The sequence below is a fragment of the Monodelphis domestica genome, chromosome 3, assembly GCF_027887165.1.
Source record: "Monodelphis domestica isolate mMonDom1 chromosome 3, mMonDom1.pri, whole genome shotgun sequence".
Taxonomy (NCBI): Eukaryota; Metazoa; Chordata; class Mammalia; order Didelphimorphia; family Didelphidae; genus Monodelphis; species Monodelphis domestica.
In genome coordinates, this window is record NC_077229.1 from 291,913,772 (window position 1) to 291,938,761 (window position 24,990).

Below are 24,990 nucleotides of genomic sequence, written 5' to 3' on the forward strand. Positions count from 1 at the left end.
TAGAGTTACACCACCACCACATAGTTATATTCACATTTTCTTGGAGTGCTAGGGGTGACTCTGCTAAAAGAAAATATAGCTCTTGGGGAGTCATTAGATGGGAAATATCCAATGTGTTTTCTTTCTGCAGCATCAACCACTGACAAAAAAGTAACCATTTTCTCATTAATAATCCAGATAAAATTATAATATTGTGGATAATACTAAATTAAAGTCAAAGGAAACAAGCATTTTTAAAAATTCTTATTGTGTACCAGACACTGTGCTGAATTCTAGAGATACAAATACAAGCAAAAAAAAAAAACCCACACAAAAAACAGTCCTCCCTCAAGGAATTTGCATTTTTTAATTAATGAATTTATTTGTTTGTTTGTTACACTAAAATTCTGATATCTCCCTCTATTAAAGAAGGCATCATTTGACAAAAAAGACATGTCTGTATACGATTGTCTTGCTTGTTTCTATTTGTCAGTTCTCTAGAGGTGGATATACACAAGTTTTTCTTCAATTAATATTTTTGTTGCTATATATAAGGTTCTCTTGGTTCTGAGCATTTACTTTTTATAATTTCACATAGGTCTTTACATGTTTGTTTTTAATTAACCTGCTTATCATTTCTCATGGTGCAGTAGTAGTCCATCACAATTACATGCTCTAACTCTTTTAGCTATTTCCCAATTGTTGGATATCCCCTCAATTTCCAGTTCTTTACCACCACAAAAAAGAGCTGCTATCAATATTTTAGAATATATAAGTTCTTTTCCTTTTCCCCTGATCACCTTAGAAAATAAAACTAATAATGGCATTTTGGGGTCAAAAGGTATATAGTTTTGCTTTTTTATTTGCAATAGGTTTGCTGCCAGAACACAGGTCTTGTGAAAACCATAACTAAACCTGTACAAAAATGGGCAATGAAAAGACTCACATTAACATTGTCATCATTGGACACAGACTCTGGCAAGTCCTCCACTAAAGGCAATCTCATCTACAAATATGGCGGAATTGATAGAACCATTGAGAAGTTTGAGAAGGAGGCTGCTGAGATGGGAGAGGGCTCCTTCAAATATGCCTGGGTTTGGATAATCTGAAAGCTGAATGCAAGCATGGTACCATTACTATTAACTCCCTGTGGAAATTTGAGACCAGTAAGTATTATGTGATCATTATTGATGCTCCTGGATACAGAGACTTTATCAAGAACATGATTATAAACATATCTCAGGCTGGTCGTGCTGTCCTGACTGTTGCTGCTGGGGTTGGTGAATTTGAAGCTGGTATCTTAAAAAATGGTCAGACCCATGAGCACACTAGTTATTAAACAACTATTTGTTGGCATCAACAAAATGAATTCCACCAAGCTCCACTATAGCTAGAAGAGATAGGAGGAAACTGTTAAGGAAGTCAGTACCTATATTAAGAAAATTGGCTACAACCCTGACATAGTAGCTTTTGTGACAATTTCAGGTTGGAATGGTGACAGAATTCTAGAGCAAAGTTCTAATATGTCTTGATTCAAGGGATGAAAAGTCACCCATAAGGATGGCAATGCTAATGGAACTACATTGCTTGAAGCTTTGGATTGCATCCTGCCACTAACTCATCCAACTGACAAGTCCCTTTTTTACCCCTCCAAGATATCTACAAGATTGATGGTATTGGTATAGTACCTGTTGGCTATGTGGAAATTGATGTTCTAAAACCAGGAATGGAGTTCACATTTGCCCTAGTGAATGTTCATTGCAATTGATGTAAAATCTGTTGAAATGAACAATAGTATTGCCTCATTTTCCCAATTTCTCATTTCCCTCTAACATTTGTCATTTTGATCTTTTACCATTTTGGCCAATCTGATAGGTATGAGATTATATCTCAAGGTTGTTTTTCTTTCTCTAGTCTTTAGAGCTTTTTCGAAATGGGTTTGCTGTCAGAACACAGGTCTTGTGAAAAACCATTGTTAAACCCACACAAAAATGGACAAGGAAAAGACTAATATTAACATTGCCATCATTGGACACATAAACTCTGGCAAGTACTCCACTTCAGGTCATCTCATTTACAAATATGGTAGAAATGATAAGAGAACCTTTCAGAAGTTTGAGAAGTGTAATATTTATTGGGAAAATATGGGGGGATTGGAAAAACAGGGGATAAGGAAGGTTTATAGCAGGGTATGGAGGAGTTGAGGGGAGAGAGGGAATATTGCTTGGTGATGCAAAGGAGAGAGATGCCCACTGCCAAGAGGAAGCAGCAGGGGTCTGATAAGGACTGTTTGTTGTTGATGACTGAACTGATGTTCAACTCCCTCTATGCTCCAGAAAAGATAGTCCACTTATGTGATTGTAAATTCAAATAAGATAAAATTTAATAACCAGTTTGGATTGGAGAGGTATCAGGAAAGAGGGATGAGGGATGTCCCTAAATAAGGTTGGAGCCTTCCTCAGCTTGGAGCTGAGACCTGTCCTCACAGGCTGGTGGAGGGTTTCTCCCACGCCTGTCCTCTTCTTAGTTTTGTCAATTTCATAATCTTAGTAGTAGACAGAAAGCAACAAGAACAGTTCTAACATTCAGAGCTGATTGGGCCTGTGTCTTCGGGCTGAACCGAGAAAAGGCACTCCAAATCCAGACTGGGAAGCCAACACTCCTCCCACCTCCAACACCAGGAAGGAAGTAAAGCCTGGCAGGAAGGAAGTGCTAGTCATAAGACACAACTGTCACTTCCAGTTGCCCCTTCCCCCATCAACTGTCAGTGTTGACAATTTCTTCTCTCTTGATATTCCCACTGTTGCTTGTTCCAACACAGTGGCAAAAAGTTCAGAACTTATTTCTAGTTTCCTTTCCACAGAAGGAGGCTACTGAGATGGGAAAGAGCTCCTTCAAATACGACCGGGTCTTGGATAATCTGAAGACTGAAAGTGAGCATGGTATCATTACTGATAACTCCCTGTGGAAATTTGGGGCCAGCAAGTATTGTGAGATCATTATTGATGCTCCGGGATACAGATACTTTATCAAGAACATGATTATAGACATATTTCAGGCTGGTTGTGCTGTCCTAACTGTTGTTGCTGGGATTGGTGAATTTGAAGCTGGTGTCTTAAAAAATGGGCAGACCCATGAGCACACTAGTTATTAAACAACTATTTGTTGTCAGCAAAATGGATTCCATAAGCCTTATGAGGAATTGTTAAGGAAGTCAGTACCTATATTAAGAAAATTGGCTACAACCCTGACACAGTGGCTTTTGTGACAATTTCAGGTTGGAATGGTGACAACATGCTGAAGCCAAGCCCTTGATTCAAGGGATGGAAAGTTACCCATAAGGATGGCAATGCTAATGGAACCACACTGCTTGAAGCTTTGTATTGCATCTTGCCACCAACTTATCCAACTAACAAGTTCCTTCATTTACCCCCTCCAAGATGTCTACAAGATTGGTGTATTGGTACAGTACCTTTTGGTCATGTGGAAATTGGTGTCCTAAAACTAGAAATAGTGGTCACCTTTGCCCCAGTCAATGTTACAACTGAAGCAAAATCTGTTGAAATGTATCATGAAGCTTTGAGCGAGGCTCTGCCTGGAGATCATGTTGATTTCAATGTCAAGAACATGTCTGTCAAAGATGTCCGCCATGGTAATGTGGCTGGTGATAGCAAGAATGACCCACTTATGGAAGCAGCTGGCTTCACTGCACAGGTCATTATCCTGAACCATGCAGGCCAAATCAATGCTGGCTATGCACCTATTCAGGATTGTCACACTGCTCACATTGCCTGTAGTTTGCTAAACTGAAGGAGATTGATCGTCGTTCTGGTAAGAAGCTGGAAGCTGGCCTAAATTCCTGAAATCTGGTGATGCTGCCATCATTTACCTGGTTCCAAGCGAGCCTATGCATGTAGAGAGCTTCTCTGATTATCCTCCTCTAGGGTGTTTTACTGTTCTTGATATGAAGCAGATCATTGCAACTCGTGCCATCAAGGCAGTTGACAAGAAGACTGCTGGAGCTGGCAAGGTCACAAAATCTGCCTAGAAGGCCCAGAAGGCTAAATGAATATTCTGTACAACACCTGCCACCCCAGTCTTAATCTGTGGTGGAAGAACAGTCTCACAACTGTTTGTCTCAATTGGACATTTAAGATTAATAGTAAAAGACTGGTTAGTGATTACAATGCGTTGTAAAAGCTTCAGGAGGAAAGTAATATTTTTGTGGACCATTTGTTTCATGGCAGTTTTAAGTTATTAGTTTATAAAATCAGTAATTTTTAAATGGAAACAACTTGACCAAAAATCTGTCACAGAATTTTGATACCATTAAAATAGTTTAATGCAGAAAAAATAATAATCTAGAATATTTTTCGTATAGTTGTATATCTTAGATTTCTACATCCAAAAATGGTTTATTCATATCTTTTCACCATTTATTAATTGGGGAATAGCTAATATTCTTATAAATGTGACAAAGTTGTCTGCACATTTTAAATATGAGACCTCTATCTGAGAAATTGTTGATAAAATCCCCACCCCAATTTTCTACTTCCTTCTTATTTCTTTTTTTAAACCTTGACTTTTTTTTTGTTTGTTTCAATTCTAAGACAAAAGAATAGCAAGGGCTAAGTAATTGCAGTTAAGTGATTTACCCAAAGACAAACAACTAGTAAGCATCTAAGACCAGATTTGACCCCAGGTCCTCCTGACTCCAGGCCTGGCACTCTATTCACTGTGCTACTTAGCTGCCCCTTTCTTTCTAATCTCTTTTGGGGAAAGACACACAAATAGGAGCTGAAAAGAGGTGTGGTACCTAATGCAGAGTGTGATTTTGAAGTCTGGAAGCCAAGAACAGAGTTTGGAAGGGAATGAAGAGTAGCCTGAAACCCTCCACAAAATGGTGGCTCCAGGAGTAATTTATCAATGTGAGAAGGAAACAAGCCTTATTGAAGTATATTCCAGGTTGAAAAGGTCTCACAGTAGGCTTGATGCTCCAGGACAAAGATATAAATATTGTAAACTACATGATTCAGTGGATAGGTTCCTAGACTTGGAGTCAGGAAGACCTGAGTTGAAATCCAGCCTCAGACATTCACTAGCTTTGTGATACTAGGCAAGTAACTTAACCTCAATTCACCTTAACCACTGAAGAAGGAAATAGCAAACCATTCCAGTATCTTTGAGAACAAAATCCTATATGGAGTCACGAAGAGTAGAACATGAATAAATGACTGAAGAACAACACCACACAATATAAACCCAAAGCATGCTGTTTCACTAATGCACTCAATAGCCAGAGTGAAGAGTTGACACATACTTATAGAAACCTAGCAGAAAAATATAGACAGGAAACTTGTTTGATTAAGGTAGCTCACAAGTCTCGACTTTTGGCTTCAATGTTATTGGTCTATTTAGGAATATTTGCTTCACATGAAACTTCTTCTTTACTCAGTGCTTGACTGTTGATCTGGTCACTTAACCAGAGAAATTTTCTTTTCTTCTCTAATTGAACTTAACTATTATAAGTTCTTTTCATCAAATAGTCATCACCCTATAAAGAACTCATAGAAAGTATTAGAACTTAATATGAGAATATGTTCTGCATTACTTCACATGTCATCTGAAAAACTGATGGAGACCAGGCTGAGCATCTTCCATCTGTGCATGGAGTCTACCATCTCTTGAGGCTGCCTCACAGACAGTATCCTCAGGAAAACCTCAGATTATCAGTATACTAGTACCTTGAGCCTTCCATTTTCTGCTTGGCTCAGCATTGTTCCCTAAGAAAAGGATGGTAAGGGTCAAGTGGGGCATCTTCTATCTACCCCAACATAACCACTTCCATTTGTACTAGCACAAGGTATCTTCCACATCCTGTTGTCAGCCCTATCTTCCAAGTGGAATGTGCAGAACACCTGGAGAATAAAAAGAGCAGCTTCAGTCTCCCATCTCCTGCTATACTTGTCCTTTGTGGATAGAGGAGTAGGGCTCTCCACTCAGTGATGAACTGTAAGATAAGAGAAGAGAGATTTTACATGGACAAGAGGTCATCTCTTGAAGAGAACTGCTGAAAGAAGAGCAGGGGAAAGGAAAAGAAAAAACCGAGAGTTCTAAGAAAGGAACAGAGGCTTGGAGATCCAACTGGAACCTCTCTTCTGGCTTGGGGAAGGAGAAGAGAGAGGTAGATCCCCAGAAGCTAAGGAGAAACCTGTTTCTTTGGAGATCCAATGTCCTTTCTGAACCCCTGAATACCTCCAATCCAACTTTCCATGGCAGCAGTCTAAAGTCCTCAATGAAACTGTGGATTGGGACTTTTTGAAGAGAGTCATCCAAATTTCTCTCTCTCTCTCTCTCTCTCTCTCTCTCTCTCTCTCTCTCTCTCTCTCTCTCTCTCTCTCTCTCTCTCTCTCTCTCTCGCTGTCTCTCTCTCTCTCTCTCTCTCTGTCTCTGTCTCTCTCTCTGTCTCTCTCTGTCTCTCTGTCTCTCTGTCTCTCTCTGTCTCTCTCCTGTTCCTGGACTCTTACATTCAAGTTTAGTTAGCTTAAGAGTAGGGACTAACAGGCAGTTGGCAAGACAGAGGGATCAAGGGTGAGAAGCCTTGAACCCCTAGACTTTGGAGGGTCAATCTGCTAGAGGGAGTAACCGTAGGGCTTCCCTGTTTACCCACTTTCCTATTTGATATCCTTGATACTCCTTCCCTGCTTGAACCCCAATAAATCACCTGTTATTCAAGATTTAGGTCTGGGTCAGTCTCTAAACAGTATAGTTAAGGGGATTGAAAATTTGGGGAGGGTCACACCTCTCCCCAAAAGGGGGTTGACTTCTGGATCCCAGTGATTTAAGATTGCCTGAATCAAGGAACTTAACATCTTTCCTTGGTAGCTGAGTAGCCCTAAGATCCTGAAAGGGATTGACAGTTGGTGTTCTTCCCTGTGGTCTTCTTCCCTGGGGGGGTGAGGAGGCATAAGAAAATCATATTGCCTCTCAAGGATCCTCTGAGGGGGTATCTTGTCATTTCACTAAGGCATTCCCTCTCTGGTCCCCTGTCCTTTATCTCCCAGAAAACATTCTCTGGGGGGACATACTCCCCTTTCAAGGAGACAGGATTTGGGCGATCTCCCCTCAGAAGGAAGGGAGAAGAAGGATCTCTTCACCCTCTCAACCCCATTCCCTCTTTCTCTCTATCATCACTATCCCTTCTCCTGATCCCTGCATTACAGAACATATTAATACCTGGTCATACCTGTCACATCCCAGTGGCTCTGATCCCTTATAGATCAGCATTCAAACTCTACTCAACACCTTTCACCACTCAATTCCTCTTTCCAATCCCTTCTCAACCCTCCCAACCCAAAGTTTCATCCTAATTCCACCCAGTCTTTCCACTGTGCTCCCTGGAACACCTGTTTGATAGGGGAGAGAAAAAAAAATCCTTCCCTTCATCTTTTTTTTAATTAATTTGTTTCATTCTCTGCCTCTTTATAATATTAAACTACCTACACAATCAAGATATCATCCAATCTTGTTGAAAGAGATCCAAGTTCTCATATCTATATCATTGATCCCAAAACATCCAAATCCAATCTGACAGTTATATTTCTTCATATATATTTTTTAAAATAAAGAATTGAGAAAATATATTAAAGTGCAATTGTGGAGGACCTTACATCAGAAGAAAAATGTCCAGGAATTAAAGAAAGAATGGGTAGATAAGAAATGGAGGCATTGAAAAGAAAACCTATTCTATCTAGTTTAACAGTGAAGAGAATGAAAATTATAGAACATCAGCTTGAGGACATAGTACATTGTTAGAGAAAGTTTTCTATAGGATGAGGAGATGTGTATATTTAGAAGCAGTGAGGAATAAGTAAATATAAGGAAATTGGAAAAATTTGAGGATGAAAGACCAAAAGACAGAAAGAGAGAATGAATTACTAGTGGGGCAAATTGTTCTAGAAAGACAATAGGTGATGAGATTAAGGGAGCACATAGAGGTATTGGTTTTGTCACATAGTAAGGTCATTTTTTACTCTGAAACTAGAAGTAAGAGGAAAGGAAAGGTAGGGAGATTCTGAAGATGGGAGATGAGGCTTAGCCTCAATCTTCTCAGTGAAGTAGAAAATAGGATCATGTTTTGAGAAAGTAGGGGAAAGCAATGATGAGGGTTTGTGAAGAGATGAGAAGGGTTGGTAGAACAGATGAGGATAAGAAGCCAAATATTGAAACTATTATGGCTCATTTGATGTTAGATAACATAAATTTGTAGGGACTGAGTGAGAACAGTTTTGTGACTTGTTCCAGTAGTTTTCAGCAGCTTGTTAGGAGGAAACTGCTTATTTGTTTAAATAATATTTTATTTTTCCCCAGTTACGTGTAAAACCCATTTTTAACATTCTTTCTTTTTTAAAGTTTTGAGTTACAAATACTAAGAGGAAACTTTGAAAGACTAGGATTAATGCCAAAGAGACAGTGCTATGAAATGGGAAAAAACACTAGATCTGGAGTCAGAGGTCATTGGTTCAAATCCCATTTTGTCTATGTGGTGCCTAGATTCTGAGCAAGTCATTTAGTCCTGCTTTTCCTCATCTATAAAATTATAGGTTTGGACTAGATAACCTTTGAGGTCCCTTCTGACTCTAAATCTGTGATAAAGTTGATATTATTAGAGACAGCAATCTCTAATCAATCAGGGATATCAAAATACTTGTTTGTAATAATAAGAAAAAACTGGGTAGGAAGAAATTATGAAGTGAAACATATAAAATGAAAGGATGTGGAGATTATAAAAGAGACATTTCAGATTTATAGCAGAATAAAATAAACCTAAATTAAAAAAAAATCTTAAGATAATAGACATTTAGGACTCCCGTAGCTTGTTTTCTTTTTAATATAAGCAAACATTTCAGTAGTTTATATATTGTTAATATTTGTTATTTAAATTAAAGAGATAAATTCTAAGAGCTACAAATTATCATACTTTAAAAATATGTTGTGATTTTAAATTTATTTCTTACTCTTTTATTTTTTTTACCTGTTTTGATTCCAAGGCAGATAAAATTATTCCTAGCCCTTGTGTCATTTATAACATGCCTTGAAAATGAGTAAGGTTGTGAAATTATTAGCATCCACATTATTTTGGCATAGAATTTGGTTTCATTGCATATTAAAAGCAAGTTAAACCAGTCTAACCTGATTTCCCTTTTTTTTTTTTTGGTAGGATTATTAGATCAAGAGAATGCTGTAGATATAGCAGTTCCAGTTTTCAGGAAGATATTTCTAATCATTTTTCACAATATTCTTGTGGAACTTAAAATGCTTTAGAATTACTAGTTGAATCTTCAGATCCAAAGGCAATGATTAATGGACTGATGTCCTAGAGGGAGGGCTTTAATGGAGAGCTATAAGGCTCTGCTAAATTGTGTTTCTTTTTAATGAATTGGATGAAAGAATAATTTAGGAGTTGACAGCACTCAATGACAGAACTTACTAAACATTCAAAAGGATTAGAAAAGATCTTAATATATAGAACAATAGACTAAACATATTAGGATAAATGTATAGGGAGGAGAACTCACTATTTGACAAAAACTGTATGGAGAATTGGAAAACAGTATGGGAGAAATTAGATTTAGATCAACATCTCACACCCTGTACCAAGCTTAATTCAGAATGGGTAAATAACTTAAATATAAAGAGGGAAATAATAAACAAATTAAATAAACATACCTGTCAGGTCTATGGAAAGGAAGGAATTTAAGATCAAGCAGGAGATAGAGAACACTGCAAAATATAAAATGAATAATTTTGATTATATTAAATTTTAAAAGTACAAACAAAACCAATGCACCCAAAATTAGAAAGGAAGAAAGAAATTGGGTGGTAAATTTTGTAACAAAAACCGCTGAAAAGTTCTAATTTCTCAAATTTATAAGGAATTAAGTCAATTGTACAAAAAAATCAATTGATTGATAAATGGGCAAGGGACATGAATAGGCAATTTTCAGATAAAGAAATCAAAACTATTAATAAGCTCATGAAAAAGTGTTCTAAATCTCTCATAATTAGAGAAATGCAAATCACCTCACATCTAGCAGATGGGTCAATATGACAGTAAAGGAAAATAATAAATGCTGGAGGGGATGTGGCAAAATTGGAATACTAATGCATTGTTGTTGGAGTTGTGAATTAATCCAGCCATTCTGGAAGGCAATTTGGAATTATGCACAAAGAGCTTTAAAAGAATGCATATCCTTCGATCCAGCAATACCACTACTGGGTTTGTACCCCATAGAGACAATAAGGAAAAAGACTTGTACAAAGATATTTATAACCGTGCTTTCTGTAGTGCCGAAAAATTGGGGAAATGATGGGGTATCCATTGATTGGGGAATGGCTGAACAAATTGTGGTATCTGATGGTGATGGAATACTATTGTGCTGACAGGAATGATGAACTGGAGGTTCTCTATGTGAGTTGGAAAGACCTCCAGGAACTGATGCAGAGCAAAAGGAGCAGAACTAGGAGAAAGTTGTACACAAAGACTGATACACTGTGGTAAATTTGAATGTAATGGACTTTACTACCAGGAGCAATACAATAATCCAGGGTGTTCCTGAAGGATTTATGAGAAAGAATGCTGTGCACATTGAGAAAAAAGAACTATGGGAGAAGAAAAACAAAAGAAAAACTTATAATTTGTTTATCACTTGTTTATATGGATCTGTAATTTGGGGTTTCACAATGGTAAAAATGAATAATATGGAAATATGTGATAACATTTCTACAACCATTTCTCTAATCAGGAGGAATTTAGAACAGTTTTTCATGTGCTTATTGATAATTTTGATTTCATTGTGTGAAAACTGCCTATTCATATCCCTTGACAATTTGTTGATCAGGGTTGATTTAAAGAAAACTCTCCAATAATTAGTTCTCCAAAAGTGGAATAGACTATGAGGGAACTCCAGATCACTGAATGACTTTGAGGGAAGGCTGCATGACAGTTTTGCATTTTGTAGAAAAGAATTCTCTTAAAATGTGGACTACATAAGGGTGTTTTCTAACTCTGATTTTATCTTTTTTTTTAAAAAATATTTTAAGTTTAACCAAGCTGATAGTAGCTTCTCAGGCTAGAGAATACAAGCAGAACAAGAACTTACCTGTAGATAAACCCTTAACCTAGTTCTCATTGCAAGGTTTCAAGAATTTGCCTGAGGGCAATAACTTATTTTGGGGGTGTGTGACACTGATCTTAAAAAGAAAGATGAGAGAATCAAGAAGAGAGGGAAAAAGATACTAAAGTTTCTGGAAGAGGTTTATAATCGGGTGATTTTCCAGTAGGAGCCTCTAGAGCAGTGATAGCAAATCTTTTAGAGACTAAGTGCCCAAACTGTAACCCTCATGCTGCAGGTGAGCCCATCACCCACCTTACCCCAGATAGGAGAGGGAGAAAGTGCTCCCAATGGACTGGTAGGCAAAGAGGCAGGTGATGTGAGAAATGTCCTCAACTCAGTGAAGATGAGGAAAGGAGTAGCCCCTTCTGGAACACGTGGGGAAGGAGCACAGAATTCAGTGATATCAGGAATAGATGCTTTCCAGCAACAGAAACTCACAACTAGCCAGTCAGCATCTAAGATACAGCAAAGGGACAGTGTTGAGGATAAGCATTGAATTTCCCTTCTATTTTTCCAGGGTAGAAATCCTTTCACCTATTAGCTTACAATCTGCTGGCTTGATCCTGAGCCAGCTCAAACTGGACTGAAAGCTGATTGTTAAATTTTCAGTTATCAGGATATCAGATATCAGGAAAGCTACAAACCAGGACCTGATTTACTGAGTTTTGTCTTTGTTTTTTTAATTGTCTAGATGGAGAAAATGTTAATAATGTTGACTAAACTTAAGAGTATGACATACTGTCATTTCCCCCGCTTGCCTCCATTCCTTAGACACATGATGTAAAGGAGAATTCAATAGAGGGAAAGGGCATTGCTCTTGCCTCCCCTCACATTGCAACAGCTGAGCATGGCTACTTTTAAAACTGACATTTCTATATTTCACTCTTTCTTCTTTTTTGTTTGATATCTCTTCCACAAAATTACTAATATAAAAAAATTTAAATGATTGCAAATGTAAAATCTATAAAAATTGCTTACTATCTCAGCAGAGCAGGGAGGGAAAGGAAAGAGGAAAAAGAAAGAAAGGAAGGAGAAAATTTGGAGCTCAAAATTATTCTTTAAATGAATATTTAAAATTGTTTTTACATGTAATTAAAAAAAACAAAATATTAAAAAATAAAATAAAACTGCCATTTCTGTACACCAAATGGTTTAAAAATATTTTCTCTGAATAAATGTCTATATATTAAAATTTGGGCGGCCATTCCAATCTGTGCTGTTTCTGTTTATCTGAAGATTAGTTTTAAGAGTGGGAATTGAGGAAGGACAAAGTCCTGAGAAGGAATAAATTTATATTCTTGAGTTGGTAGTGGTTCAAGGAGCCAAATAGTAAGAGAGACCATAGTTTATTTAAAGGAGAAAGGAAAAATCCCTGAGATTTTATACTCCTGGTACATATAAGTCCAATAGCCAAGAAGGGGTAAATAATCCACCAATAATCCATACTCCCTTACTTTTGCCCAGAACATCATAAGGAACTTGAAAACACCGTGAAGAAAAGGGGACACGAGGTGTGCCTAGATCTCTGATCTTAGAGCTCAGCTGAGAGTGCTACCCAGTGCCACCTTCTGGTTATATGGGAATTAACTTTCCCTAAGCACCTGGTCTTGATTATAACTAAAATACACTACTATACTGATAAAATATATCTGATCTGGCATGTTAATTCCCTTGAATATTTTATTTACAGAGTCCCTACTACATTGTAGGACACTGACAGAGGCAGAAAAGAGCAAATGAAGTTAAAGCATTGAAAAGGGCAACAATTTTGGTACAATGGGCTATCTCTTGTGACAAATTAATTTAATATGAATGGTAAAGACACATTTGTGTTAATTCTATAAATCATTGAAAATTAATTTAGTATATGCATATATACTATTTTTACCTAGTAAGAGCTTACCTATGAAGATAGCTTCATTGTGAAGCCTCAGAAAAGATCCAGTTTTGTTATAATGAATTCAAAGAGCCTATCCAAATTATTTTTTAATGAGGAATATGCATTGTGTTCATAAACAGGCTGCTGCACATTGCAAATTATGGGGTGCTTTTGTGTGGACTGGGTGACCATTGAGGTCCCTTTCAAGTTTGAACTTCTAAGAATGTCTTTGAGAATTGGTTTTTGCAAGATAAATTCCAATGATCACAATTGTAGTCAATGTGGTAGAATCTATGAGCTCATCGATTCAAGAGTTGCCTCCAAGGAGACAGATCACATGATATTTATGTTGGTCCAATGTGTACTACTTTTGTCTATGTTCTCCCAAAGTTCATCATTAAGGTTTCTACTCAATATGCTAATGACTTTCCTCAATTTGTCCTGACATTGGAAGAGTACCCAATAATTAGCGTGGTGCTTTGGACATTTTTGTTGTTATTGTTCAGTCATTTCATTCATGCCTGAATCTTCTTAACCCTATTTTGGGTATCCTTGGCAAAAATATTAGGATAGTTCAACATTTCCTTCTCCAGCTCATTTTAAAGATGAACAAATGAAGGTAAACAGGGATAAGTAACTTGCCCAGTGTCACACAGCTAGTAAGGATGAGACCAGATTTAAACTCAGGAAGATTCATCATCCTGATTCCAGGCTCAGCACTCTATCCACTGTACTGCCTACCTTCCCCACTCTATCATCCATTCATTCATTATAAGTTATTAATAAAATCAAAATCATAAAATTCTCTTTAAATTGACTTAGCCCCCAGTTGGTGGGGGGAGGGGAGAGACTTCCTAGTGTTTTGGACCAAGTTATAAATCTCTGTATTGTTTAGTTCAATGTATTCCAAGCTATTGACTGACTTCCTCCATTGCATTTTCCTTCTATTCAATTAACAGACAAATCACCCACAAAAAAAGGTGTGACCAACCATAGTTTTATATCAGAGATGCTTAATCCAAGTATATATGAATTTGTTTTTTTAAAATATGCCTTTTTACAGTGGCAGAATGAAGATGGGGAAGAAAATGTAGAGGACCACCTGAGCTCTCCCAAATTCTACTCCAAAAATTTCTAAATATTTTCTCAAAATGAATTCTGAAGTGGCAAAATTCACAAAAGGATGAGGTCAAATGACTTCCCATCCCAGGTCAACTTAGAAGTTGGAAAAAAAAAGGTCAAATTCCAGTGCAGGTCAGAACAGGGTATCTTCCCCAGCAAGCCAGCAGGCCTAAGGGGAAACTAAATCAGCAGCAGCAGTTTCCAGAGAAGGAGACAATGAATAGGTCAGAAAAAGATTACAGGGGTCCTTCTGCTGGCACTTGGTACAATATTCATTTGAATTTCCCATGGCAGTCTCAGGGCAAGGAGCAGCACTAGCACACTAGAGCATTCAGCCATAGGGGAATAAGAATATAGTTCCAAAAGGGAAAAAAGTGCTTGTGGTCTCTCTCAGACTAGAACACAGATCAGGACAGTGGTAAACAGACTTCTCCTTAGGTCATGTGACCTTGGAATATCTGAAATTAGCTGTGAAAACACCTTCATAAAAAACCTGAAGTTTGGGACAATGTCCCCTCCATCCCAGAAGAAGAATCCAACTTTAACAGTTTTTTTTAATGTTATAGTCAAGAAATAGAATGGAAAAGTAAGAAAACAACAACAACAACAAAAGAACCTAATCCATACTATGTTGAAAGAGAAGATCAAAATGCAATCTGAGAAGAAAACAAAAAAGTCAAAATTGCTACATCCAAAGCTTCAAAGAAAAATGTGAATTGGTCTTAGGTCCCATTCCCCCATCCCCAAATAAATTCCCAAAGTAGCTCAAACATTTTTAAAAACTCAAAAAAACAAAAAGGTAGAGAAAAAATGGGGGAGGGGAATGAAAGTAATTCAAGAGAATCATGAAAAAGGAGTGAATAGTTTGGCAAAGGAGGCACAAAAATAAAATACCAAAGAAAATAACACCATACAAAATGGAATAGGCCAAATAGTAAAAGAAGCACAAAACTTCACTGAAGAGAATAATTTATTTAAAAAGCAGAATTGGAAATAGGAGAAACAAAAGTTAACTGAAGAAAATGCTTACTTAAAAATTAGAATTGGAACATGATGGGGGCCTGGTGATGATGGTGGCACATCATTTGCGGTGCCCAGTGCACCATGGTGGTGGTGGAAACTGGAGCTTCTCCAAAGACTGCAGGAGGAGCAGTGGCTTTGCCTGCACCAGACAGTGGTAGAAAATGATGAATTTTGATGACTTAATAGAATATGGTTTCTAGTTTTCTGGTTTCTGAACTACAAGTATTGTTGGGTTTTGCTGGACATAATAAAAGTGAGCAACAAGCATGACCTCCTGATGAGGGCTTTGCATTTATTGAAGAGTGGCTATAGCCCAGCAGTTCAGATTAAAATCAGAGAACTTTACATCTGCTGTTACAAACAATTGAAGGTCTTTCAGATTTGTCCATGATAAAAGCATCAGTTTTCAATTTGGACAGTTGCTCACCACCTGTGGAATATGACTTGACTGTTGATGGGATCCACTCATTGACTTCTACTTTAGTCACACCACAATCTTCATCCTCTCCTGTTGGCTCAGTGCTTTTCCAAAATAGTAAGCCTTCATATGAGATGCAGCAGCCATTTCTCCCAACTCCTCCTGTCCACCCTGATGTTTAGTTGAAAAGTCTTCCATTCTATGATGTTCTTATCAAACCTACAAGTTTAGTTCAGAGCAATGTTCAGAGATTTCAAGATAATTTTTTTTTGCATTGATATCTCAACAAGTAAGAGAAATATGCATTTCCAGGGATTTTTTTCCAGGTGTCAGAAGAGATTACACTGTCCAAGTACAGCTAAGATTGTGCCTAGCAGAGACTAGCTGTCTTCAAGAAGATAATTATCACAATAGTCTGTGCATAAAAGTAAATGGAAATCTGTTTCCTTTGCCAGAATATGCACCACATCCAAAAAAGTGGAATTGAACAGAAACACCAGGGACACCCCTTGAATCTCTAGTTAAGTTATCTTCTGCTGGGCCAAACCAGATTTCCATTTCTTGGGCATCTGAAATTGGAAAGAATTATGTCATACATTGTCTGTATATCTTGTACAACAGCTGACATCAGCCATGTTGAGGTTAAAAATGAAAGGTATTTGAAACACTGATCATTCCAATGCACTAATTAAAGAGAAGCTCACTGCAGATCCTGACAGTGAAATTGCTGCAACCAGTCTTTGGGTATCACTAATGTGTCCTCTAGGAAAAATGAGGCTGACAATTCCATGTCATGCTGTGAAATGCACACATCTGCAATGTTTTGATGCTGCTCTTTCCCTACAAATGAATGAAAATAAGCCTACCTGCATATGTCCTGTTTGTGACAAAAAAGGCTGCCTATGAAAGTCTAATACTAGATGGGCTCTTCATGGAAATTGTCAATGAATGTTCTGATGTGGATGAGATTAAGTTTCAAGAAGATGGTTCTTGGTGCTCAATGACACCAAAGAAAGTTCTTAAAGTTTCAAGCTCAAAGTTCAATTGTCCTCAATAAACCCTGTTCAGTGACTGTGGCCAGTGAAACAAGCAAGAAGAAAGTAGATGTTATTGACTTAACAGCAGAGAGCTCTTTGGATGATGAAGAAAAGCCTCCTGCCAAAATAGAAATACATATTTATGGCAGAGACACAAAGCAGTACAACCAAAGGGGTTCTCATGTACCAGCCATCCACTGTCAGAGTACCCAATCTGACTTCAGATGCTGCTCTGCCACCTTCATTAACAGATTACTCAGTACCATTGCACCACAAGCTTATATTAAGTATTTCCTCAGATTTGCCAGTACTGTCTTCCTATGATTTTGGATAGTCTCTCGTCAGTCCTGTCAACAAGTAGCACCACTGGAAACATCATCATATCCACAAGCCCCTAGGAAAGCAGTATTCCTGTTACTTCATCAGGCAGCAGTGAGACTGGGGTTATAACCAGCAGTAGGAACAACATTCCAGACATAATCTTCTTGGACTAAAGAAAAAAAAAAGGACTCATTGAACTACAGAAATAGCCAATGCTGCTCTTTCTTGCATCTCTGATTCTTGGAATCAATTTTATTGTCAGTTAGTTTGATATTTATTAAAAAGACAAATGGATTCTGATACCTTCTGAAATGGGGGGGGTCAAGATTATGTACAGCAAGAAGTAAATTTATCTTTGAAAGATTTTTTCTTATTCATAAAATATTCTTGAATATATATGTATATGCAAATACATATATGTATATTCAGCTACATCCCCATCTTTTAAAAAATGATTTCAATTTCTTATGTTGTTGGATTCTACAAACTGGTTAAGAGTAAGGTTTTGGTTGTAATACACAGCAGTAAAATTATGTAAATAATCAAATAAACTTTTTTTCTAATAAAGGGCAATTAACTTCTAAAAAATTAGAACTGGGCACATGAAAGCTACTGATTCAATGAGACATCAAGAAACAATCAAACAAAATCAAAAGAATGGGAGAGAAAAGAAGAAAATGTGAAATGTCTCTTTGGAAAAACAACCAACCTGGAAATAGATCCAGGAAAGATAACTTAAAAATTATTGTGCTACCTGAAAGCCATGATCAAAGCAAGAGGCTAGACATCATATTTTAAGAAAGTATCAAGGAAAATTGCCATGATATTCTAGAACCAGAAGGTAAAATAGGAATTGAAAGATTACATTGATCATCTCCTGAAAGATATACTAAAATGAAAACTCCTAGTAATATAATAGCCAAATTCCCAGGTCAAGGAGAAAATATTCAAGTACCCAAAAAGAAACAGTTCAAATATCATGAAGCCATAGTCAGGATAACACAAGATTTAGCAGCTTCCACATTAAACTACTGGAGAACCTGAAATATAATATTCCAGAGGACAAAAGAATATAATGAATAATCACCTATGTAGTGTGTGAAGGGAACCCCCTCCCAGGATCATGCATTTTGGTATGACCTGCTTCCTGGTGCTCCAGCATAGGTCACAGGGATGGTGACCTAGGCACATGACCTGGAAAGTATCAGATTAAGGATCCAGGGTTAAGGAAAGGAATAAAAGAAGGATTTCCAGGAAGTACACTCTGTATTCTCTTGGACATGTGGGGAGAAGAAGTGGCTGAAATAGATAGCCACGTGGAGAAGCAGCCATCTAGTAGAGATTAGAATAGGCTTAAGCCTCTCTCTATCTCTTTGCCCTCCATTTCAAGTAAATATTGATAAACTCTATGGAAATTAAGGACCAAAGTTTTATTTTAGCATTAACAGTATTAAAACTGAGTATAACTTTGGGAGGCGGGAGGATGGATAGTCATTGAAATAGTGAAAAGGAAGATTTTACACAGAGTTGAAATGGAATGCTGGAGAAGCAGAGTGACAGAGGGACAGTTGGAATGGATGGGGGCAGGGAGCTCTGGGAACCAACAAAGTCTCTGAGGGAGTCCAGTTTTGAACCCTGGAGTGAAGAGAGCAGCTCCCATTCCCACCTCAAGATTGGAAACCCACCATTTTCCTGAGGATTGCCAAATCATATCTGATACCCACAGTGACTGTGAACTGATCCTGTCTCTCCATTAATTCAAGACCTGTATGGATTGATTGGACAGTCAGTGGCCTGAGAGGGTTTTACCCTGAAGGGCTGGCTGAGTCAGCCCTGAAGCCTGAAATGTCTCCCTCCATGCCAGCTACACCTAAAGACATTTGATGATTCTTTAATACTAGATTAGGGAAGCCAGTATAGGAGAACAAGGAGCTAGAGAAGGTTTCCAGGCCAATCCAAGCTGTTGGACAAAGCAGAAGGACCCACCTTCAGTCTGTGTTTTAGCTTAGGGAACCCCTCTTTACCTCTTCCCTGATCCCCCCCTTGTTACCCTTTCCCAAATAAGTAGCAGTTGTTTATAATTAGCAGCCAGATCTTTAAAAGAAAGAATAAAAAGGATTTGTGGGTGGAAGGATTTGGATCCGGGAGAAAGATCTCTATTAGAACCAGGTAAAGCTAAGTCCTGGTTCAAACGCCATTGATCTTTCTCCAGCAAGAGGTCTGACCAAAAGGGCATCCAGAGGAGAGTTAGATTATATAAAATTTCCTAACCAGCCGTCAACTCCCACTCCTGTCATGTCCCTAATCTGGAACAGATCTCTGCTTTACCTGTGCCTCCATTTTACCAAAGCAAGGTCAGAGAGCAGCTATCAGCTCTCTGCCAAGGTAGAAAGGAAATACCTTTCGGAGGTGGGGGGTTAGTTCACTAGACATTCTGAATAACCAGTATACTATCACCCCAGAGGCTCATCCTTTCTCATTTTTAACAATAGAAAATTTTCAAGCATTTCTGATTAAAAATCCAAAATTGAATAGAAAAATCTGATTTTCAAATAGAAGACTCAAGAGAAGCATAAAAAAACAGGAAAGAGAAATCTTAAATGATTCAGTAAGTTTAAGCTGTTTACATATATATATTTATACATGGGAATATATATATATATATATATATATATATGGGAAGATGATATTTGTAACTCCTAAAACCTTTATCATTATTAAAGCAGGTAGAAGAAATATACATGACAGAGGCCAAGTATGTGAAGTTGAATATGATGGGATGATATCTTAAAAAAATAAAATTATGGGGTGAAAGAAAAATGCACTTGGAGAAGCAAGGAAGGGAAGAAGAATGAAGGTAAATTATCTCATATAAAAGGTGGGAAAGAACTTTTACAGAGAAAGGGAAGGGTAGAACACTTGAAACTTATTCTCATTGGAATTGGTTCAAAAAGGGAAAATATACATACTCAATTGAGGATAGAGATTTATATATCTTTTAACTATTCCAGCATAGTTAGTTTCCTTTATGATTCTTTGTATTTTAAGCATTTTAAATGTGAAAACATATCCATAGATTGCCAAAAAGAACAATGACACCAAAAAGGCTAAGAAACTTTGTTTTATATGAAACAAAGGTTGTATTAGAAACAGCTTAAAGAAATAAAGAAATCATATGAAAATGCTTGCCAGTCAGGAGGCATCAGGAAAATGGTGAGGAAAGTAAAGCTGCCATTATTCTTTCACTAATTTCAAGGAAGGACAAAAAGCCAGAAGCTTCAGTCTATTCTGACCATACTCATCAATCATCGTCTTAGTTTCCTTATCTATAAAATGAGTTGGAGAAGGAAATGGCAAAACCCCAAATGGAATCACAAAAGGGTGGGGCATTACTGAAAAATAAATAAACTTGAACCTTCTCAATATCCTCAGCTGCCTCTCTGCTCTGGTTGAAGGGTTAAAAGGAAGGAAGATAATAAACTTTTCCCAAAGTTTCAAAACTTTCCAGATAAAATTCATTTTCCATCAGCTGCTCTGCTTGGTTTTAACTCCACCAACATCATGACTCTGTTCCACTTAATGAACATGCAGTGGTGCCCCCTCTATACCTTTCCATCTTCCTTTTGTATATCATCTTCCTCCTTAGTAGTAAGCTTCTTGGGAGCAAGGAATGTCTATTTTTCTTATTTATATCCCCAATTTTTAGCACAGAATTTGTCACATAATAGGCACTTAATAAATGTTTATTGACTATGACCATGATCTCTAAATACCTGTGGACAATAATTTTAAAATAAATGGTGATGTTATTTCTCCATTGTTCCTCCTCCCTGCAAGAAGACAGCAATACCTTCAAGAAACACATCAGATGTGTTCTTTGTTTCCTTATATTATAACTTCAGACTTTTGTGAAATAAAGTAGGCCAGTGGTTCCAGGATTCAGGCTACTTGCTTGCTTCAATATTGTCTTACATATCAAAGTAATTATTAACCTCTGATTAACTATATGTGTGTGTGTTAGTATAATAGACAATAATGATTTGATTAGTTGACATTTATCCTCAAGCAATTCTAGAAAAAGGTACTCTCATTTCGTTTCTTATGTCATAGAGGTCATCCAATGTAAATATTGTAAAGACTCGGGGTCAGAAATGTATAGATTTTAATCTTGGCCTTCTTACTGGCTCATATTTCTTATGGATAAATCATTTAATAGTATCTATTTCGTGAGCTGCGAATAATACCTTGTAATTACATTACACATTAAATAATTCATATGGATACTTTTAAGGTGTTTATCATTATTACCAATAAACAGATAATGAATAAAATGAGGCAAGTAAGTTAAAAAGATCATGAAGTAGACACAAAACCTAGAATGCAGTGTTTTTCCTTACTTGTTACAGTAAGTAACCTTAGCAATAATGTGACCTTAAACTATTCAGTCTTGCTGATCCTCCTTCTACTTTTACTTCCACTATTAAATTTAAAGGTAGAATTTAATTAAGAATTTTTAGTTGTTCAATCAGATAAAGATTTTATTGTACTTGTTTTCTTTTTCATACTTTTGTTAGTCTTCCATTTTTAAAGTTAATTAAATTTTAAAGACTCTTTAGATGAAAGCTGTAAGAGAGGAAAGTCAGTTTCAGCATGCAAGAAAAGCAACCCAAGTGGGGGAGGAACAAAGGAAGACAGAGAATTCTGAAAAAGAACAGAAGAGCTGAGAAGATTCAAAGCAGTTACTTCACTTCTCTTTGGGAACTCCTCAAGGGTGGTTGGTCTAAGAGAAACCTCTGAGGCAGAGGACTTTCTGAACAGTGACTGTCTCTCTGTGAACTCAAAGCCCTTGGATCCAGCTGATGAGAAAAGGAGTGGATAGGACATTTATTATAAAGTCATCCATACAAAGAAGACTTTCCTCTCCATCCCCAAAAGTCTGATCTTGAACTTTGTACTACAACCTGGGTAGATAGAAGTCAAGACAGCTCTCACAACAGACCTAAGAGGGTCAGGCTGCCAGCCTGACCCTTCAGGATTTGGGGGAGGGGGGTCATTTGTTAGCCTTAGGGATCTCCTACTTCCCATTTTCCATTTCCTTACCCAATAATCCTATTTACCCTATTTTGTGTGTGTTCCTTTAGAATAAATTCCTTAGATCAAGTGCCTGCCTCATAATATCTAGGAGAGAGAGACCTGAAGCTTGGGGAGGAGAGTTTCAGTCCTTTACATTCAACCCAGTCTCAGAAGAGATAAACTCTAATTCTGAAGACAACTAGAACTGGTTTTACTAAGATGGGAGGAACAATCTACACCCCCTCTCCACCTTCTTGCTCCATTGCATCTCTCTCACTCTCTAGCCTCAAGTAAATGTAGTGGGTGGTTCTATTTCCCCATCCATTACAAAGCTTTCCAAAAAATTGCATTGACCTCATTATAGCATGGAAATGACTCTTTTGGCTATTTATAGCTATTCCACTATATCTCACATTTATTGTTCAGACAATTTTCTACATACATTATATATGTGTGTGTGTGTGTGTGTGTGTGTGTACATATATATGTGTATATATAAATCTGCTATGGTTTTCTATAGCAGATCATATTTCAGTCATAAAATTAACTAAAAGATGTAGAGAATTTTTTAATTGCAAAATTGTAGCCTTTAAAGGTTCTGCTCCAAAAAAGTTTTAATCTTTTATATGAAACAATGACTTCTCTAGCTAATGGTGTTTACATCCTCCAAATCTGATAAACAACTTTTAAATACTTGGTTTGCTTTGATTGGTAGTTTCATTTTATTATTACATTTCATAATCAACCACCAATCAGAATTTAGGTGTAATTTGTAAATGTTCTTAGCCAGAAACATAAAAAGCTAGTTACCAGTCTACTCCTGGGTGACCACAAGAACTGGTTTCTGAATTTCTCATCTAAGAGGTAAGAACATCCCATGTTCACTTCAGAGAAGTGCTGATTGACAGAGATTTGCCAAAATAGAAAACCTTGCCAATTTGAAGAGAAAGATCAAGATAGACACATGAACTTCATCTGGACAGAGAGAGAACCTTGTTGTGAGTATCAGTACAAGGCATGCTCATTTGGATCTTTAGAAATCAGCTTGGTGGTTTATTTCAAAAAGGGTTGATGCTGACATTGTTGAATAGTCAACAAAGTTCAATTTCTTACATTAATCATAGAAGTCTTTTTTGTGTAGTGTTAGCTCTAAAAAGCATATGGAGTAATAAATGAATTTTTTGTGTATACCATGAGTTATAATAGCTCAAGCCCTTAGGTCTGGAACTCCACTCCCAGATTTAGAACTGAAAAGAGAAATGGAAACAAAACTGCAATCCCAAGCTCAGTTCTCAGAGCCACAGAATTTAGGGAAAGGGGATGGCTTTTTTCCACCCAGCTTGCTACATAGTGTTTCTTCTTTGAATAAGTGAATGATTCCTTCACTACTAGGCTCCAATGGAAAGAGAAAACAATCAAGTGCCTTAATTAGTTTTAAAGAAATAGCCTGTTTTTGCTACATAACCACCTATGTCAGAGGTTAATACAAAGTCTTCTTCTAGAAGCATAAATAAATATATATCTATACATATACATATATGTATGTATTCATATACATTATCATAAATATATATTTATATGAATTACAAAAGATGTGATAAATATATTGATAGCTATATTCTCTAAAATTACTTTAAAAAGTAATTATAAGGGTCAGCTGGGTAGCTCAGTGGATTGAGTGAGAGCCAGGCCTAGAGATGGGAGGTCCTAGGTTCAAATCTAACCTCAGACACTTCCTAGCTGTGTGATCCTGGACAAGTCACTTAACCCCCATTGCCTAGCCCTTACCACTTGAACTAGATGGAGGAGTTCCCTAGTCACTTACTAAAATGGGTGACAACTCCAGAAACTTGTGAATCCTTTGATAAGAATTTACACCTTCAGAAGATGAGGGGTATGGATTCCAAACTTGTGAATCCTGTAATCAGAGTTGACACCTTCAGAGGCCTTTGATAAAAGTTAATACATTCAGCACCATAAAAGCAAGCCCTGAACTCCCTCAGAGTGAATTGTCTTTGAGAAGATAGTCTGAAGAGAGTATCTTCTGGAGATAGTCTTTGAAGGAGCTTTGCTGGAGTTTTTGGTTTGGATCCAGCGCTTGGAGCTCTGCTTCAATTTGGACTCTTGGACTACTTCATGGGGTGAGTGAAAGGATGGCTCCTTTCCTAGTTTCTGGAGAGACTAGCTTCCATCTTGGAGAAGGCCATGTGGTTACTCACTAATGGCCTTCCTGGTTGAGAGCTAATTAATCTTTGCCTGGATTAAGATAGATAACCTCTCTAACCTCTTCATATTTCTCTACTGTTTTCTTTCCATTTTACAAATATTTGTAAATAAATTTCTGACTCAAGATATAATAAATATTGACAACCACATTTAACCCTTACAGACAGAAGGTAAGGGTTTAAAAAAAAAGTTAATCATAGTTCCCATTTTCTTATCCCAAAATTAAAAAGACATTTTTGAAAAGAAAGAAATTCTCTATTGAATCTGCCATAGTCACAATATGTCTTCCTTGCAGGGTCTTCTAAAAATAAAGCAAAATTATATTTATAATGAAGGACTTGCTGAACACAGCCCTTATGTGCATGTACAGTTGGATAGCTGATACAATCCCCACACAGTCTTTGGAGAATATATAGACATTCTGTAACCAGTGTGTTTCTATCTACTCAATGGAGAAGAGGCAGTTTTTTGATTAGCTGCTGAGTCAGAACCAAAGGACATCCTAATTCTCCTTCCTAATTGTGTTTCAGTGAGAAGACAGGGACCACCAAAAGTTCCCTTCTGGGAGAAGAAAGGTCTTGGCTTTTTATGTCCTCTTCCAGGGCATTGCCTCCATAGGGCCTTGCTATTGCTTCCATTTCTAGTGTATTTATTCCTCTTGCTTTTAGAGGAAGAAATATAGGAAATGGCCTCCATCTTATGAGCTTTGAAAGGTTAGAATATTAAGAGTCAGAA

General features: G+C 37.2%; 3 pseudogenes; all 3 read left to right on the top strand.

Moving 5' to 3' along the window:
• Nucleotides 1–904: 904 nt before the first annotated feature.
• On the top strand, nucleotides 905–1,958 carry LOC100030848 (elongation factor 1-alpha 1-like; annotated as a pseudogene).
• Nucleotides 1,959–1,970: 12 nt separating this feature from the next.
• On the top strand, nucleotides 1,971–4,326 carry LOC103097623 (elongation factor 1-alpha 1-like; annotated as a pseudogene).
• Nucleotides 4,327–15,369: 11,043 nt separating this feature from the next.
• Nucleotides 15,370–17,129, top strand: LOC100618268 (E3 SUMO-protein ligase PIAS2-like; annotated as a pseudogene).
• Nucleotides 17,130–24,990: the final 7,861 nt, after the last annotated feature.